Source organism: Ovis aries, chromosome 4 (genome assembly GCF_016772045.2).
Source record: "Ovis aries strain OAR_USU_Benz2616 breed Rambouillet chromosome 4, ARS-UI_Ramb_v3.0, whole genome shotgun sequence".
Taxonomy (NCBI): domain Eukaryota; kingdom Metazoa; phylum Chordata; class Mammalia; order Artiodactyla; family Bovidae; genus Ovis; species Ovis aries.
Window position 1 is genome coordinate 47,960,407 of NC_056057.1, and position 17,494 is coordinate 47,977,900.

A 17,494-nucleotide genomic window follows, 5' to 3' on the forward strand; every position below is an offset into this window, starting at 1 on the left:
TGTATTTAACTTTCCTCTTCATGCCAAGGAGCTATTTGTACTGCTCTGAAGACCTACTAAATCATTCTCTTGGGGTGACGATGCCTAAAAAGTACAGAGGCAATTCTAATGCATAGCCAGTGTTGAGAATCACTAGTTTTATACTTGGACCTTATCCTCCCTATCTAACTAAAATGCCAATATTACAAATACACAATTCATTCCAGGAGCACAATTAACACTCAATCATGCCAAAAAATATTCTATTTATTAACTTTCATGTAGGGAATACTAGATAGTTATAATCCAGCAATTCCACTTGCTCCAAATCTAAGCTAGAAAAAGATTCACATGTGTCCTAGGAGAACCACACAGAAACAGACACTCAACATGTAGCTGTGTTCAACAGAAAGTAATGGGGACAACCCAACTGTTAAAAGAACTATATGGCACATTCACAACATAAAGCCTCATGGTAGATCTGCATGTACTGAACGCTCTCCAAAACTAAAAGAAAACCACAACTTGCAGAATACACACAATATACTTCTTTTATCACAGATGTGTTATGTTCTCAGGTGCATATATGCATATATATACACACATATATGTATATATATATATATAAAGTTGGGGAGAATATTGATCTCAAAATGATTAGAAGTGCTTCCTCACTTCAGGAGATGGGACAGGGAATGAGGAATGGCAGTCGGGGGATTATCTGAACTTGGATTTTTTATAGGTATTACTTGTGTAATTAAAAATAATTTTCTTAAATAATGTTAAGCATTACCAAAGGATATGCAATTTAAAGTATCAAATAAATCTCTTTTGTAGTTACACAGCTTTCAAATGGACAGTTTGCAAAAAGACTGCCATCACACCATTATAAATAGCCTCCAAAATGCCAATTTTCACTTTTAAATAAAATTCACAGTTTAATCAAGGTCAAAGAAATGTTCTGTTGGAACTTTGAGAGTGTTATACTAAAGGGGAAAAAAGAACAGCTGAATTATTCTGATACTGCTATATCATAAGAAAGGGAAGTCTCATGGAGGTTGTACAAACTTGACCATTTAAAACTAGTTTTTAAAACTAAATTCAGTCTGTTCCTTCTAATTTTATCATGAACAATCTCTTAAAATAAAATTACTGAAATAAAGTGATGAACTAAAAACACAACCTATCTAAAAACATAGGTATTAATTTAGCAATCCCAAAATGAACGAGTCTCAACTAATGAATAAACCGTGTTTACGAAAGATATGCTACTGCTGCAGAAAAAAAGAATCCCATAGATGATAGTTTAAGATTTTAAAAAAATTTTTTTAAGTAGAGCCATCTGAATTATTAGATGCTTTTGTTAGACCACTGAAGGAAGGCAGGCATATGCTCACGAAGCTAGCGTCAGTGCCAGTGCGACTACAGAGCAAAAAGCCCTTTCCACAAAAGAACCACAGCAAGAAGAGAAAGTGTGAAATGGCTTCAGAACAGAGCTTTAGGAAATTCTACTCTTGCCTTTTAAAAAATAAACAAATAACCTCCTTCCAGACACATAGTTAACCACTTTAATAACAAATAGTTCCTCAATGTCTGATGAAATATACTGACCAATGTATTTTAACTTGTCTAAAATAACCAACTTTCTTCTAAAGTCTAACTCTGAAATATGGACTGAGACTACAAAAATGGCGGCAAGGACTTGGACTGACAGCATTCTATTTCTTGAGTTAGGGCGTGGGTATCCAGGTGCCTATTTTATTGTTTCCTAAACTTTCATTCGGGCTTCTCAGGTGGATCAGTGCTAAAGAAACTGCCTGCTAATGCAGAAGGCACGGGTTCAACCTCTGCAGAAGGAAATGTCCAACTCACCAATATTCTTGCTTGGAAAATTCGACAGACAGAGGAGCCTGGAGGGCTACTGTCCATGGGGTTGCAAAGGAGTTGGAGACAACTTAGCAACTAAACAACAAACTTACATTCATAATTCATACAATACAGACATGAAAGATATTATAGCTTCAAAAGATCTATTTTAACCAGAACAATAACTGAAAGATGTGCCAGGACAAAAGTGTAACACTTGTTTATCTTAAAACAGCTGCCTAGTCACTCACTTCTTAGTTTTCCCCATTACTCTCACCACATATTCTTATTTACTCCTCTGCAATACAGGCAAACCGCAGATTCCAAAGCTTCAAGGAACAGCGATCGCTGACAGCCACATGCTCATCACAGCTGAAACATTCCTTACCTCATTTAAATTATTCTATACCACAGCATTCATGCTGAGGATAATATACTGTTTCTTGGCTATCTCAGAGTGTTTCATTTTAGGCACCACATTCATACTCTCAGGGCCTCTGAAAGGTAGCTGAAGGTCTGCTTCTAATCCAAGCCCTTCAGGGGACACAGCATACAACAAAGCCACATCCAAAATGGCTGCCGACGGGCATCTCCTCTCTATACCCTCATCTGGGCATCTCCTCTCTATACCCTCTCATCTGTGTGCTCCTAGCTCCTGACGGTCCAACAAGTTAGAAGAATGAGTGACTGACAAAAATCAGGCCCAATTTCCAAAGTTCCAAAAATGGGCCTGGAAAGGGAAAATTCCAGTTTGGATAAGAGTTTTCATCAAATCCTATAGCACCCATTGCAAGTTTCTGTTCCAGTTCAACTCACCATTCAAATTTTTCTACTCAAAACATTCATTACCTGATGCTTACTAGCACTGTATTTAGGACATGCGAATATCAAATAAAAAAAAATCCTGTCAAGAGACCAGGACTTCTGGTGAAAAAAATTTCACAGTGAACTATTTTTCCCTCTAAAGGTTCCTATGTTGTATGAGATTTAAAATAAAGGAATAGCTATGCCTGGATCTTTATCATTTTTGTAAAACCCTTTCTCCCCCACCCTGGCTAATGACTAAAATCTCTAATATTGCCTTTCAGCAAATACTTTTTTTTTTTTTTTTTTTTTAAAGAAAGCTTGTGCTGCTTAACAACCTTAAGTAATCCTTCCCTTATCTAGTTCTCTGATGTCCAGTACATCAGTCACCAGCCACGGTTAGCTACCAAGCACCTAAAATGTAGCAAATCTGAACAGATGTGTTAATGGAAGATATTTAATTAGTACTTTTATGCAGATTGCACGTTGATATGATACTGTTTTAGATATGCTGGGTTCAATACATTATTTATATTTTTGAATGTACAGCATATTATTCAGTTGTAAAAAAGAATGAAATTGGGTACATGCTACAGCATGGATGAAACGTCAATACATGCTAAGTGAAGAAAGCCAGACACAGAAGGACAAATATTATGTAATTCCACTTACATGAAATACCTAGAACAAGCAAATTAAGAAAGACAGAAAACAGAGCAGAGGTTACCAGGCACTGGATAGGAGAAAACATATAGTCCAGACTGTGCAGGAAAGGTGCCATCCTCAAGGTAGAAAGAGGGGCTGTGAGAGTCACCTCAAATCTCAGTATAGATGACATACACGCTGCTAGCGAATCAGTTTATGGTTTTTTAAAGTAACTCTAATGACCAACTGCCCAATATAACCCCACAAGGAAAACAGTCTTAGCAAACCAGTTTGCTACTATTAAATTTAAAAGACAAGTCTTATTTTTTCCTGCTGAAGAATGGATTTGAAGAGGACAATAATAATCTGAAACCTCATAACCATTTCCACAAACCATTCCACAAGTGCTTTTTAACAAACATCTTCAAAATACTCTGACAAATACAATCAGCTTTGTGCTGAGAGCACTTCTGACCCAACTTTACAAAGGTGACACAGCACACAGAGAAGCAAACAAGTCAATGTTCTTCTGACTTAGAAGATTCAATACAGTCTCAATTTATACATAGCCATGGACTGGAGAAGGAAATGGCAACCCACTCCAGTATTCTCGCCTGGAGAATCCCATGGACGGAGGAGCCTGATGGGCTGCAGTCCACGGGGTCGCAAAGAGTCGGATACAACTGAGCAACTTCACTTTCTATGGACAGGAGAGCCTGGCAGGCTACAAGCCATGGAGTTGCAGAGTCAGCCACCACTTAGCGACTGAATACCACCACCAAAACAATACCCTGGCTTCTAGCTTAAGAGATACATTTAGTTTTGTTGCATATTTAAGACAATGAACTGGTTTTGAACCTCTGAACACAGAAGAGGGTACGCTGTAACAAACGATTCGCAATTAATTTATATGAGTTGTCAGAAGGCAGATTCCAAATGTATCAAGCATATTAACTAAAAATCAAATATACAATGAAATATAAAATAGATGAATTTCAGGGAAACAAGGATTAAAAAAAAAAAAAAAAGGATTTAACTAAGATGTCTTTACCAGAACCAAATCTACTTTCAGGAAGTCAAAGTAGAAACAGCATCATAGTCTTTCTTGGATTTCAACATTTAAGGAAGGCTTATAAGGCTATTCACTAACATAGAATAAAAATAATAACAACTACAACCACAGGATTCCCTGGTGGCTCTCCAGGAAAGAATCTGCGTGCAATGCAGCAAAGACAGGAGATGCGGGTTCGATTGTTGAGTAGGAAAGATCTCCTGGAGGAGGAAATGGCAACCCAGTATCCTTGCCTGGAAAACCCTATGGACAGAGAAGCCTGGCGGGCTACAGCCTGTGGGGTTGCGAAAGAGTCAGACGTGACTGAACATGCACGCACAACAGTAACAGCAGTAACACTGACATCAAACTCCCTGCCTGCTATCTGCTGTGAGGACTTTCCCTTTAGTATTAGCTCATTTCATCTACATAAACCCTCCATGGAGTCAGTAGTGTAATTATTAATATCATCCCTGTTTACTGATGAGGAAACAGAGGCACAGAGAAAGTAAGTAACTTTGCCCAAGGTCACACAGCTAGTAAACAATTGGTAGCACGCAGAGACAAACCCAGGCAACCTGGCTCCAGAAGCCACTACTATATACATACACTACCTCTTCTCATAACAACCAGGGCAGGGGGGCAATGGGGGGATTGTCAGAATATTTATGGTGGGTCCCAGCGGCTCAGAGGTGAAGCCGGTAAAGAATTTGCCTGCAATGCAGGAGATGAGGTTCAATCCCTGGGTCAGGAAGATCCCCTGGAGAAGGGAATGGCAACCCACTCCAGTATTCTTGCCTTGAAAACTCCATGGACAGAGGAGCCTGGCAGGCTACAGTCCATCATGTCACAAAGAGTCAGACACGACTGATCAACTAACACTTTCACATGTCATAAACGAACTTTAAAAATTGTAGAAACTAAGCATGCTTATTGAGCCCCTCCTCCATCCACTGGGCAATACTCTGGGGAAACTTCAGTAACAATAACCCAGAAGTGTGGCAAAACTCAAAATGAAATAAACCAATTTTACTTCACAGCTAAAAAATAAAAACAAATAGAATGCCTAAAAACTGCAAACCAATTGCCAATCACAGATCTTTAGTTTTACATGGAGTTCAGTAACATACTGAACAGAATGAAGAGCTGCTCCACAAACCACACCCAGTGGTAAACAACTGTGGGAAAGGCAAGGGAGGAGGATGCAGGGCTGTGTCTTGCCACATTTTCCTTAATCCTGGAGTTTCTTCTCCTTAATAAGCTCCACTACATGGTGTCTGATTTGACATTCGTGGATTTTTCAAGACACTGGCTTTCCCTACACAGGGACATCCGAAGGCCTGCCTCTGTAGTTGTGCACTTCAGGAAAAGATTAGCTACAGAGGTCCCTGCTGCAATCACCTGAGGCCTCCAGAGATTATCACGTTCTGGCAAATTGTCATCGCATCCAAGCCTGCAAAGTTCAATCAAGCTTTATTAGAGTCAACAAAAACTTTACTAAATCATCTGTACAATTACTTCTGTTTTCATTTTTAATTAAAGCAAATTTTACATACAGAAAAATTCACCCTTAAGTGTTCAATTCTGCAGATGTTCTATGAGAAACAGACAATTGTGTAAGCAGCCCCACAAACAAAACACATTCGAGTTTCATGGTGCAGAACAATCCCCCTCCCCAAACTCCCTGCCACTCTACATCCAACCTCCACCACCCCCAGCTCCCAGCACCTTGCTCTTGCCAATATGAATGCAACTGTGTGCAGTCTGTGTGTTTCTGAATCTGGCTTCCTTCACTTAGCATAGTACATGTTAGATCCATCCATTTGTTGCAACAATTTCATTTATTTTTAGTAGTTCATTTATTTTTATTGCTCAGCAATATCCCATTGCATGGAATGTGCCACAGTTGGCTTATCCATTTACCAGTTGAGAGAAAACTGAATAGTTCCCATTTTTGGCACTTGTAAACAAAACCCAAGAAAAGCTGCTATAAAACCTGCGTGCATGTTTTTGTATGAACATAAGTTTTAACTTCATTTGGGTAAAACCCAGGAGTGAATCATATGGTCTGATGTGTGAAGGGGTCCAGTGGTTCCTCATCCTCTCCAGCACTTGGCACAGTTTCTATTTATTTGAACCATAACAAAACGTGTGTAGAAGTACCTCATGGTAATTTACATTTCCCTGATGACTGATAAAATGGACCATCTTTTTACGGACTCATCTATATTATCTTCTTTAGAAAAATGTTAGATCTTTCATCCATTTTTTAATTGGGGTCATTTTCTTTTGCTCATGCTTTAAATGAGTCTGCAAAATTCTTTATATATTCTGGATAACAGTTCTTTGTCAGATATGCGATTTGCAAATATTTTCTGCTACAATCCATGGGGTCGCAAAGAGTCGGACACGACTGAGCGACTTCACTTCACTTCTGTCAGTTTGTAGCTTCTCTTTCTGATAGCTTTAAGAGCCTCTTTAAAAAGCAGACTTTTATAGGAGTCCAACTTTTTTTTTTTCATGGATCATGCTTCTGATATGCTATCAAAGAAATGTTTGCCTAATTCATGTCAAAAATTTTCACCTAGTGTTTTTTCTAATAGTCTAGTTTTACATTTAAGCCTATAATCCAGTTTGAGTTTTTTTTACACACTGTGAAGCTAAGTATTGATTACTATTTTCTTTTTATTACTTGATCCGGCGTTCTGGCACTTATGACAGACAGTCTTTTTTTGACAACTGGTTTTAAGCACCTCTGTTTAGCCTAAGAATGCAGCAGTAAGCAAGAGAGTACAACATATCAAGTCACTGAAATACACAGTTAGCAGGCTGGAAAAGAGCAGTTAAGTTCAGCACAATGGCAAGAGAAGGGACTGAGCGGCGACTAGCTAGGAGGGATGTTATTTATACTAAGCGATAGTTCACCAGGCAGAGAATAACATTCTAGGAAGAGGAAATACCACAAGCAATATACAAAGATTTGAAAGAATAAGGCTTATTCAGGAAATAGCTATGGGGCAGGGAGAAGAATTCTTCTTAACCACTTTGTATTCATGGCAGATACTGCATGCTAGCATTTTGGGCAGGATGTTTTAGGGAACTAAAAAGCTAAAAATCTCATTAAACAAAAAAGCAACAAAAATTGATCCAATCACTACTACAGTATAATGTTTCTGCACCGATGGAAGCAAGTGGAACAATTAAGTAAAAAGGCCTTCAGAATAAGCTGACAACCCCCTAGCCTAGAAGTTGCCCCGGCCCCTCCTCCAACTCACTCTGCCCAAGACAGGCAAGAGAGGAGACACAAAGGCACCCAATAGAGCCTGCCTCCCTCAGGGGGCCTTCACTTGGCCCTCCATCCCACAGGGATCTTTCATCACCACCAAGGAACAAGCAATAGCACCTGTTCAAATTAGAACTGCCACCTTCCCAGACGCTGCTCAGCCCAGTGAGAATCAGGCAAGGCACATCACCAGAACACTGATCTGCTCTCCTTTCCCAGTCCTTACTCCCACCCTCGGGGACTCCTCCCCCAACGCCCACTGGAACTTAAGGATCCTATGCCAAGTCTCTAAAAGGATTGTTTCTTGCACTAACAGAACCAGTGGCCCTGAGGACACAACTACTTTGGCAGATCCTGGGAATGGAGGCCCTCCTTCTTCCAATGTCCCTCTTCTGCAGGGCCAGATCACTGTCCCCAGACTCAGACTTTCCCCTTCTTACGACTTATTACTGGGTTAGGATGGAAGAGCACAGTTCTTCCAAGTAAAGTTTAAATTTCCCATAACCCTCTTTAACTAAAGGTTTCATCCCATCTCAACATTTTGAACAGCATTTTATCTACATAACTTTTTGAGTGAAATATTTCCCACATAACACATCTATGATCTCATATAATAACATGATGGCTAAAACTCTTGTTTTAAGAATTTCATATTAACCTTTTTGAAAAAGATATTGGTAAAATAACATCAGATATTAAGAATAGAGAATAATAATAAATCTTGTAAAGTAAACTGCTGTCTGGATAAAACTGCATCTATATCCATTACACTTATTATTTGCAGAATAAATAACACTTTCTTCACTGAAACCATAGCATTTTCTTCTATCCCATCCCACGTGCTCCACACATCAGAACACACCCCACAGTTTCTACTTTGGAAGAGTAGTCCAGAGACTGGCAGCTGGAGAAAAGAAGTATAGATTTTAAGGGAATTCCCTGGCAGTCCAGTGGTAGGACTTGACACTTTCATTGTCGTGGCCTGAGTTCAGTCCTTGGCTGGGAAACTAAAATCCCACAAGCCATATGAGGAGATTAAAACACACACAGACACACACAGACACATATACACACACAGACAGACAGACAGACACACACACACGAAGGAGACCTGAGAGGTCATCTGCCCCCCCCCCCCCCCCACACACACACACACACACACGAAGGAGACCTGAGAGGTCATATCTATCATTTCTTATGTTTGCAAAGGTTCATCTTCTCTTCTCCCTCCCCTTGGCACAAACCCTTGATGGCAAGGTCCTCCTCTCTCTCTTCCTAAGAACTGAAACACAAGGCCCCTGACACAGGAGGCACCCAATAAAAGCTGCTGATAATGATACCAGATTAACAGGTAACTTTCAGTTGTCATTCTTCCCAACTCCTGCAGCATCTGACACCCTCCCTTCTAGTCCTTATTCCTCCTTTCACAATCTAAGTATCAAGCATCTTCACTCAAAAAATCTCAGTAATAATCTCAGGACTGAACTTGGAGTCATGAAACCTGTGCTGAACCCCAAGCCCTAGTTAGTTTGGGAGAAAGATGCTGAAATTTGTTAGGTCTCAGTCCTCTGAAATTTAAAATATGAGATTTGGTGCTCTGATGCTCTATAATTTTTTCTGTCCAACTAAACTTAATGCTTTCTTTCTACTATTACCCTAAGGCCTACCATTTAAAAAATCAGAACCTAAAAGAATACGACAGCTAACCTATTTATTTCTAGTTAAGGAAAATCAGTACACTGTGGTTACTTTACAGAGGAACTTTAAAAATTAGAAATTATATTGTATCATGAGCCAAAAGAGATGAAATGGCCCCTTCATACCAAAAGAAGCATAACCCACTTTGATACAATGCTTTTCAGGAAGGCAGGTCACCAAAATGGTTCAGTTTAATACAGTCATAAAATGTAGACTACTACAGGCTGGTTGGACTGCACATCCAACACACAATCCTTCATATAAACATTCCCTCTGAGCTTGTGAGCATTTGGGTGTGCCAGAGTTTAACATGACACTTGCTCATAAGAACTCGGAGCACAGCTATTAAACTCTTGTTTAGCAGCAGGCAGTGGCAGGTCACAGGAAACTTCTAGTGAAGAAGTCTCCTTCCCCACGAGCATTCTAATTTTTATTTGGGGACCCATTGGTCTTGAACACGCACACTTTGCAACAAAGCTGACACCAACAGAGGTGTCAAGGTGAATGTCCATATCACATTCCCCAGGGAATGAATTCAGTGGCAGGTGACCTAAGCTACTACAATCCAGACTTAAGACTACCATACAAATATTTATACAGTTCTAAAACATTCCCAAAATAAAAATGATCACTTCTTCATTTCACAAGCACAAGAGGATACCATCATACTTGAATTACAGTATTTAACAAGTAAACTTTATGCTTCAGTCTAATTTAAATGTACAAATTTATAAGACAAAATAGTAGAATAATAAATTTTTCATGTGGTAAAATTTAAAATGTGACTTTTACAGCTGCATAGCATCATCATGACTAACACTGCTAGAAACAAATGTTTCAATACAAACACAAATATGATTATAAAATGTAACTGACAAACAAGAAAGACACAGCATAGGAGGAATGTAACTTTTTCATATGCAACAATTATTTTCAAGGCCAAAACACAATCAAGTTGAGATTAATGCGTGTTTAGCTCCATGTCAATATAAAACTTAAAATTACCTCATTAAGAAAAAGCTTAACATTTAACTTTGTGTGGCATTAAATCCACAAGTAAAATATATGAAAATACAGGGAGAAAACTCATACTGTTCAAGTTATTGTTAAGGAAGGTATTCAGAATCAGAAAACCGAGATTTGAATTTTGACTCATTAGTATCTCTGATTCCTCAAACTACTCAGTCACATCTTCCATAAGTCTGTCTCATCTTCTATAAAATGTTGTCAAAGTAATAATTTGATTCGTCCAATTAGGTAATTACTCAGGAAAATCAGAACGCAGGAAAAGTTGGGGAGGGGAAGTGGTGGTGAGTGGACAGTGGCAAATAAAGATACAGAAAGTTGGTGAAGACTATTTCAAACATTTCTACTATAAGTTAGAAGTTGTTCTCTATTTTGCACCTTTCACAAATAGGTTTTTCAAATGACATTTTAAGAAAATAACTAGAGCTAATGATACAAGTTTTCACTATAATCTGAAAACATGAAATCTGCAATGGAAAACTTTGCTACAGTTCCAATGCAAGAGAACATTCATATCAAAATCACAGTGAGGACAATGTTAACTTGTTTATTTGATATCAATGGTACTGCTAATGTAGACGCATCCCACAAAGACCAGGAGTCAAATGGACCCATTGTTCAAGGCTGCTGGATGTAACAACGAGTTAACTGTGGCTCAGAAACTCATTTCATCATCCTGAAACTGTTCTGGCTCATAGTTCATGAGTCAAAAACAATAAACCAAAAAGCTTTAACAACCCAGACTGCCTATCCAGGTTATTCAACAGGCTTGGCACTCAATGACTGTTAGCCAATGCCAAAAATTGATTCTAACATCAAAGGATAAAGATTTATGACAAGAGAACATATTCAAACCCTAAAGGTGTAACAAGACTTTGCAGTACAATGGAAGCACTGTTGGAATAAGTACACACCATTTGGAAGCCAGATTCATTTCAACTTGAGACTGGCAAGCATATTTATAAGCAAGACTTACTCAGATCATAAAAACTACAGGAAAGTGCCCCTTAAATTCTTTTTGGAATAAGGCAGGATATGCATGTACGCATGCTAAAGTAAACAGAAATGTCCTGCTCAAAGGCTTGAGACCGACTTTTCTATTAACCCTTCATTCCCATTAGGTAATATTCCTAATATGACTAATGGTAAGAAAATTGACAAACTGAAAAACTAAAATATTTGCTCTACCTTTTCAACATTGTGACTCTGGGAATCCAGAGACCAGTGATACACACAGCAACCCACTCTAGGCTCTTCGGGACTGCCCTAGCCCCAAGTAGCTATAAGTAATTGCTATGTGAGGCCTACAGATCTCAACCTAGAGACACACCTCCTTGCTAAAAGAAAAACTAAAAGCCTTCCGAGACTAATTGTAAAATCAAACTACAAAACGGATTCCTGATCTAAAGATATAGACTATCACTCGGGTCTAAACCCTAGAAGCATCTACACTGTGGCAACAAATAACTCTTGTTCAAAATGCTTTAGGATCAAGTATCTATTTTAATAAAGTTCTCTGTTCTCTGGGGTTCTAAAGGCTTAAGAGAAGATACAGGATATTTACTTATCAAAACTCCTGTTGCCTGGTACTTTATTACAGTGGTATATAAAAGATCATGAAAAGGAATTCATATACAGTTTATATTAGACAAATAACATTTAAAAACAAAAAGAGTCTTCCAGATAAAATATGCTCTCTTCCTCATTCTTATGCTTTATTAATCCATTCTTCTGTTCATTTAACATGCTTAGAGAACCAACAAAAGAGAAGCCTCCCAAAAACCAGAATACTTCTCACCAAGATCCATACATTATTTAGTTTTAAGAGCCAGAGGCAACGATGAGAACTGTGCTGGATTTCTTTTCTTTAGTTTGCAATTCAGTACAGTCAGATTTCAGCTTGCAGGGAGAGAAAAAGAGGCAGTGTTTTAGGCTTTTAAAGGACTTCATCAGGCCACAGAAGGTCATCTATCTATGTACTCTCAGTCTGTCTTCAAATATATTTACCAAAAATACCAAAGTTTCAAAACATTAATGAAACTCATAACAACTATGAGTTACTATTATTACATATGACATACTGCTAGAACCGAACTGTTTAGATAGAAATTTTAACCTCAGGAGACCACACCACAATCATCTGGTCAACTCTTTTAAACCAAGCAAAACACACTGATTTAAAATCTCATGGAGGAAAGAGGAAGAGTTTTCAACCCTTAAAAAAGCAGGATACTACTCTGCCTGAACAAAGACAAAAAAAGAAACAGTCATGTAGAAAGACTGCTGGCTAACTGCCGCCCTCTGGCTGGCAAGATGCCACCGTTCAGCTGGAAAAGCATTTAACCAAAACATTCATTTACAAATGTCTCTAGCTGTGATGCATTTTTAATGTTGTATATATCTCTAACTTAAGTAGAAAACAACTTTTAAGAAGAAAATGAGGAACAAAGTCAGAAATTTTGTAGGATTAAAATTAAAACACTATCACAGGAACATTTATTTAAAAGAAAATAATACTAAGAAGGGGGAGATGTATCAACAGTTACAATACTGAAAAAAGAAATGCTGGAACACAATGTGATTATAGAAATGCAAAATGTAAATTAATGGTCAGGTGTCAAATCATCATACCATTCTAGCTCTGAAAAAAGGAACATAAGCCTTTCCCTCTATGCTTACTGGAAAAAGAGATCTGAATATCAGGCAGGTGCAACTGAACATGGCCTGGAAACAAAAAGGTCTCAGCTCAAAAGGAGGTTTTTAGTGTAAGGGCTGGACCATATAATGTAAAAGAGATCATGAACTATCTCGGAGGGAGACTTAAGCATGATTTCCCCGGTAGGGAAAAGGGGGATCAACTGAAGCAATTAATTTTAGTGCTATAGTAGTCTTACTTCTGAAAATTTTAGAAGTACAAATGTCATTACATCTGCCATGGTGAATACAAAGAGGCTTTTCTTCATGCAAGAAGGTCTTCTTGTTAAAAAAAAATTTTTAATGATCTTTTAAAAAGGATAAACAAATGATAAATCAAAACCAAGCATAAAGAATCAAACAGCTTCCAATGTATAATAAGTGCTTTACTGGGAGAATGACATTCTAACATGTATACTATCATGTGAATTGAATCGCCAGTCTATGTCTGACGCAGGATGCAGCATGCTTGGGGCTGGTGCATGGGGATGACCCAGAAAGATGTTATGGGGAGGGAGGTGGGAGGGGGGTTCATGTTTGGGAATGCATGTAAGAATTAAAGATTTTAAAATTTAAAAAATAAAAAACCAAATCCTAAAAAAAAAAAAAAAAAATAAGTGCTTTACTTTAGAACTTAAGTCTATGAAGCTGGTGACTGGGACTCCTACAAATACCACTAAGAACAAAAAGATGAGAAAAGCTTCCTACCCGCTTACAGCACTCACTGGCAGTGCCATCCATTTGCCAATAGGCGTATTCTATTTTTTTTTTTAATTTTCTCCTGTTGTTTCAAAGTATTATTTAAATCTCACTTTTTTTTTTTCACTTTTGTTGGAGTCATTACTTTCATGATTATTTTTACTCCAAAAATGTTATCTGAGTACAAAGTTAAAACACTGTAATTTTTAATGGTGGTTTACAGCAGAACAAATTATTTTATACAATTAATATATTTTTATTTTTTAATGTATTTTTTAAATGATACAATTTCTCCTTTAAAAGTGAGTTCTCTCAGGTAAGCTCTCCAAGTTTACTACATCACAGCGGTCATGCATATGCAGAGAGTTCTGGGATTGGTCCAGAACGAGATAGAGTTCCAATGCATGAAAAGCTTTCTTCAGCTTATTAAAAAAAAAATTCTACCTAAAATAGAGTTGTATTTTTTTTAATAACAAATAAATACACTGTCAGCTTGTAGAAACCTGGGAAACTAGGTGCCATATATCAATTTTCATTATCATTTCTCCACAAATGCTGCTGCTGCCATTCCTGTCTGTATGCTTCCTCTTGCCAAAGTTGTCAATTCCTCAATTTCAGCATTTAATTTATGTATTAAACACTCCATTGCTTCTTGGCCTTTATTAGCATTGGACGATATCGTACTTGCCATCAGCTCTTCAAGGTAACTGCGAGCCTGACTCCTTTCACAGTAATTATGGCCTTTTGAGTCAAAATAGCTTTTTCTGGGGCTTAAGGATGTGGTTTGTATGTAAGTCTCTCATCTACTGAAACCTTATTTGTAAATGAAATATTTGCAGATTTAAGTTCCACTGTTTTCTCTATTGCATCCACTATAGAATGTTCTTACACATATGTTTTGGTCCTTGCTGCACCAATAATAAATTTCACAATGGAAAGCAGTCACCACTGTGTGCTGAGAAGTGCATGGCTATGCAACATTTCAGAGGGATCTATGCGTCTGTCCAGTACATCAACTCAAATCACACTCAGATTCATAGGGTTTGGGTATTTCTGCATTGCAGCTGTTGTAACGATTTCCCATGAGTGGTCAAAGACATGCTCCAAAGTCCAGATCTTAATGGTGCCGGCAGCCAGCACAGTGTCCAGGCGGCAATTGGACACAATGAGGCAAAGAGGCCACTCTTGCCCCCACCCTGTCCCTCAGTCGCCCCACTGGCAGCCCCTAAATCTCACTTTTTACATTATACTTTTATTAAAAAGACTCTCCTTGAGGATAAATACCAAAGACATACCTGTACGATGCTACAGTACAGTGTCTTGCAGAAGTTTTTAATAAATATCAGTAAATATGAGGCCATACAGAAATCTACATGAATTTGAGAGTCAATTCCTAGGCAGGTTGATAAGAAGTCAAGGAGGACTTCTTCTCTCCTCCCAAGGAGGAGAGAGGGGTATGGGGCTCTTGAGGAGATAGGGGTCTGGAATTCTCAAGGAGGAAGAAAGGACAAGCTTTTTTCTCTACATTCCTTAGTAAGGATTATATAACATCAAAGTATCCTCCTTGAAGACAGTTTCTCCTGGAAAACCGTCTGACTAATCCAGCTACAACAGACTGCGCAGAAGTGCGCCAGTTGCGACGGACCACGCAGCCAAGCGTGGCCAAGAGGAGCTACCCCTCGCCCAAGGTCAGGGGCTGTGACCGAGAGAGAGTACCAGGCTGCGTTGACACAGGAGAGGCCGAGAAGAGCTACCCCACGTCCGAGGCCAGGGCCGGCGGCTGAGAGGAGCTACCCCTTGTCCAAGGTAAGGAGCAGCGGCTGTGCTTTGCTGGAGCAGCCGTGAAGAGATACCACACAACCAAGGTAAGAGAAACCCAAGTAAGACGGCAGGTGTTGCGAGAGGGCATCAGAGGGCAGACACACTGAAACCATACTCACAGAAAACTAGCCAATCTGATCACACGGACCACAGCCTTCTCTAACTCAAAGAAACTAAGCCATGCTATGTGAGGCCACCCAAGAAGGGAGGATGATAGTGGAAAGGTCTGACAGAATGTGGTCCACTGGAGAAGGAAAGGGTAAACCACTTCAGTTTTCTTGCCTTGAGAACTCCATGAACAGTATGAAAAAGCAAAAATCATAGGCTACTGAAAGGGGAATTCCCCAGGTCAGTAGGTGCCCAATATGCTACTGGAAATCAGTGGAGAAATAACTCCAGAAAGAATGAAAGGCTGGAGCCAAAGCAAAAAAAAATACCCAGTTGTGGATGTGACTAGTGATAGAAGCAAGGTCTGATGCTGTTAAGAGCAATACTGCATAGAAACCTGGACTGTCAGGTCCATGAATCAAGGCAAACTGGAAGTGGTCAAACAGGAGATGACAAGAGTGAATGTCGACATTCTAGGAATCAGCGAACTAAAATGGACTGGAACGGGTGAATTTAACTCAGATGACCATTATATCTACTACTGTGGGCAGGAATCCCTTAGAAGAAATGCAGTAGCCATCATGGTCAACAAAAGAGTCCAACATGCAGTACTTGGATGCAGTCTCAAAAATGACAGAATGATCTCTGTTCGTTTCCAAGGCAAACCATTCAATATCACGGTAATCCAAGCCTATGCCCCAACCAGGAATGCTGAAGAAGCTGAAATTGAACGGTTCTATGAAGACCTACAAGACCTTTTAGAACTAACACCCCAAAACGATGTCCTTTTCATTATAGGGGATTGGAATGCAAAAGTAGGAAGTCAAGAAACACCTGGAGTAACAGGCAAATTTGGCCTTGGAATATGGAATGAAGCAGGGCAAAGGCTAATAGAGTTTTGCCAAGAGAACGCACTGGTCATAGCAAACACCCTCTTCCAACAACACAAGAGAAGACTCTACACATGGACACCACCAGATGGTCAACAACAAAATCAGACTGATTATATTATTTGCAGCCAAAGATGGAGAAGCTCTATACAGTCACAAAAAACAAGACCGGGAGCTGACTGTGGCTCAGATCATGAACTCCTTATTGCCAAATTCAGACTTAAATTGAAGAAAGTGGGGAAAACCACTAGACCATTCAGGTATGACCTAAATCAAATCCCTTATGATTATACAGTGGAAGTGAGAATAAGGGACTAGATCTGATAAAGTGCCTGATGAATATGGACTGAGGTTCGTGACATTGTACAGGAGACAGGGATCAAGACCATAGCCATAGAAAAGAAATGCAAAACAGCAAAATGGCTGCCTGGGGAGGCCTTACAAATAGCTGTGAAAAGAAGAGAAGTGAAAAGCAAAGGAGAAAAGTAATGATAAAAGCATCTGTATGCAAGGTTCCAAAGAATAGCAAGGAGAGATAAGAAAGCCTTCTTCAGCGATCAATGCAAAGAAACAGAGGAAAAGAACAGAATGGGAAAGACTAGAGAGATCTCTTCACGAAAATTAGAGATACCAAGGGAACATTTCATGCAAAGATGGGCTCGATAAAGGACAGAAATGGTATGCACCTAACAGAACAGAAGATATTAAGAAGAGGTGGCAAGAATACACAGAAGAACTGTACAAAAAAGATCTTCACAACCCAGATAATCACGATGGTGTGATCACTCATCTAGAGCCAGATATCCTGGAATGTGAAGTGGGCCTTAAAAAGCATCACTAGGAACAAAGCTAGTGGAGGTGATGGAATTCCAGTGGAGCTATTTCAAATCCTAAAAGATGATGCTGTGAAAGTGCTGCACTCAATATGTC

The 17,494-nt window shown here is 39.0% G+C and overlaps 1 protein-coding gene and 1 pseudogene across 11 annotated transcripts in view; both read right to left on the minus strand.

The window, feature by feature from the left end:
* The window catches only part of SRPK2 (SRSF protein kinase 2), a 244,493-nt gene that overhangs the window by 159,851 nt on the left and 67,148 nt on the right, over positions 1-17,494 (minus strand). The gene's annotated exons all lie outside the window — the stretch shown is intronic.
* LOC114114583 (PRELI domain containing protein 3B-like) overlaps positions 1-17,494 on the minus strand; it is a 105,829-nt pseudogene that overhangs the window by 42,730 nt on the left and 45,605 nt on the right.